This window comes from Oryzias melastigma, linkage group LG4, assembly GCF_002922805.2.
Source record: "Oryzias melastigma strain HK-1 linkage group LG4, ASM292280v2, whole genome shotgun sequence".
NCBI lineage: Eukaryota > Metazoa > Chordata > Actinopteri > Beloniformes > Adrianichthyidae > Oryzias > Oryzias melastigma.
In genome coordinates, this window is record NC_050515.1 from 9,510,395 (window position 1) to 9,512,830 (window position 2,436).

General features: G+C 42.2%; 1 long non-coding RNA gene across 1 annotated transcript; it reads left to right on the forward strand.

Annotated features, from left to right (window-relative positions):
- Nucleotides 1-224: 224 nt before the first annotated feature.
- LOC118598659 lies at nucleotides 225-1,989 on the forward strand. The gene is made up of 2 exons (XR_004947741.1): nucleotides 225-660; nucleotides 1,083-1,989. It is a non-coding gene; the product is annotated as an uncharacterized LOC118598659 (long non-coding RNA).
- The last annotated feature ends 447 nt before the right edge of the window (nucleotides 1,990-2,436 follow it).

Sequence of the window (2,436 nt, forward strand, 5' to 3'; positions counted from 1 at the left end):
ACATTTTGGAAAACAATAGCAATTTTCAGAAATAATAATGAAATATTTTAAAATAAAATAAAATAAAAAAAAATCTTTAAAGGACTACATTTTTTTCAATAAATAATAAAAACCCTGAGAGACGTAGTGGAACTTATAGGAGAAAAAAATATATATATAGGAGAATGGTTTCTTCTGGAATGCTGACAAGACAGGCATCAGTGTGTGGGCTCCCATAAGAAATAATGAGTGTTTGAAATGTTGCCCTTGATAATTCTCCAGTGAAAAGTGGATTTAGTGAGCTGTTACTGAATTACAGCAACTCTAAGCACTTTCACTCGTTGGTCCCTCCAACCAGAAACCAGGAGGATCATGGGTTGGGGCTGCTTTTCTGTTGATGGGATGTTTTTTTATTATTATTAAGCCCAGCTTTTAGCTAATTGTATTATTTCAATATATTATTTATTTATATATTTAGTTGATGGTACAGTACATTATAAAAAGCTAATTTTTGATTCCTAATTTGAATGTTTTATAATTGTAAAATGTTCTATAAATATTTCTTCTTTTTAGGATCATTTTTTCTCCAGTGCTTCCTCAGTTGCATCATCTCCCTTTGGGCTCCTGTTCAGCCGCTGCAGCTCTGGATGGGGACCTGTATCCCCTCCATGCTGTGGTGAGGTAAGCCCCCCCCCCTGCGGTGCTGCACATGGCTGGCTATGCAGCTATCCCCAGAGGATGAGGTCCTATATGAGCATTTCCACCAACCAACTTTTTCCATGCTCAGCCTATTGTCTAATGTCTATCTTCATTGGTTAAAAAGGGTAGGAGGTGTGGGGGAAGTCAGTATTTTTATATTAATTTGCTTGTTTTATATTATTTATCTTGGTGTGTAACACCTTGTGTTACCAAATTTGAAAAGTGCTAATGATTGGTTGATTGAAATTTACTCTCCACCTCTGACCCATCCCTTCAGGGGAGTGGTGAGCTACAGACACCTCTGCACTTGGGAACTATTTGGTGGTTTGACCAGAACTCCACCCACTTGATGATTTTTGTCATGTTTTGGTTAATTCTATTAAATGTTGAGTTTCTGTCGCCAGGCCTGGTCTCGTGCGTTTTGGGTCCTCCACCAACACTTCCTGACAGAATGACCTGACCACCTTGCACCCAGCAGGAGAAATTTTGCACACCATACCATGCCACATAAGATGGGTTTCTCTGCTGCCATATTCATGTCATGCCATTCCACGTCCAATGAATCCATTCCTGAGGGAGATTATCAAGGCCATCCTTCAAGCTCCCTGTTCCTGAGAAGGGTTGCCGAGTCATGGTCTTCGCTCACCCCCCTTGACTGTTTCCTTTTCCAGACGAGGGGCCGCTCCCCTATGTTTCCTGGAGAGTCATCAGGACCACTCCTCTTGTCGTCTGTTCTTGAGGAGGGGTTCTGATACCCTTAACATCCGTCTGGCTGCAGGACCCCTAAGTCTGTTTTGGACTTGTTTTTCTTTTGTTCCTTCATGTCCCCTTCTCCCAGGCATTTTTGTTTTTGGGCATCTGGGATCTGCCCTTTTGGGGAGGGGTACTGTCAAGATTTTGTGCTTTGGTTTTATCAGTTATTATGATTTTTGGTCATGTTCTGTTTTGATTTGTCCCTCTGTCAGAGCAGTTTCATTATCCTGTCTTCATTTCTGTCAGTCTTTTTAAGAGTCTGGTTTTCAGATAATCTTTGTCCGGTCATCTGTTCTGTTCTGCTGCCTTTTCTGTTTGTCCACGGTTTTTGTCATGTTTTAGTTCATTTACTAAATGTTGAGTTTCTGTCAGCAAACCTGATCTCCTAACACTTTCTGACTGAGCGTCAAGCAGGAAAGTACTGGGTCTTATTTTCAGAGTCTTTGGACTGTGGACTTGAATTCCAGTTTCAGGGTGGACCACAAGGACTCTGAGCGGTCTCTAGATTGAACAGACAAAATAATACATGATTCCACAATAAAAGCAGGATCTCATCAATTTCCAGTCGTTGGAATACTATTGTTTTCTTTGTGTTGGAGCTGGCGTTAGCATTCAGTCTTCTTTCCCTGTCAGCCCCTCAAAGAATCAGTCGGTTCCAGTGGGGAGTCTGATATGATGACAAACAGTTAAATCCAGCAGCTGGATTATTGACTGGAACCGAAATGTGAGGACAAAACTCCTGTGGGAAGATGGAGGAGCGAGAAGCTGCTCTCCACTCTAATTGCCCCCCCCCCTCGCCTGCCAACTCCTTTTCCGTCTTGGCAGTGCCGTGTTTAGTGTTACGGAGCGCTGATGAACTCCACAACACACTTTAAAGAGTTCCAATAATTAAAGCCCAAAGAGAATGCGGAGGAAAGGCACGGCGCAGCAATTTGCTGTTTAAATTGAAGAGACTTGAACAATGTGGACCGTCACATCGTCTCATCTCAGAGTCTGTGCAGGTCC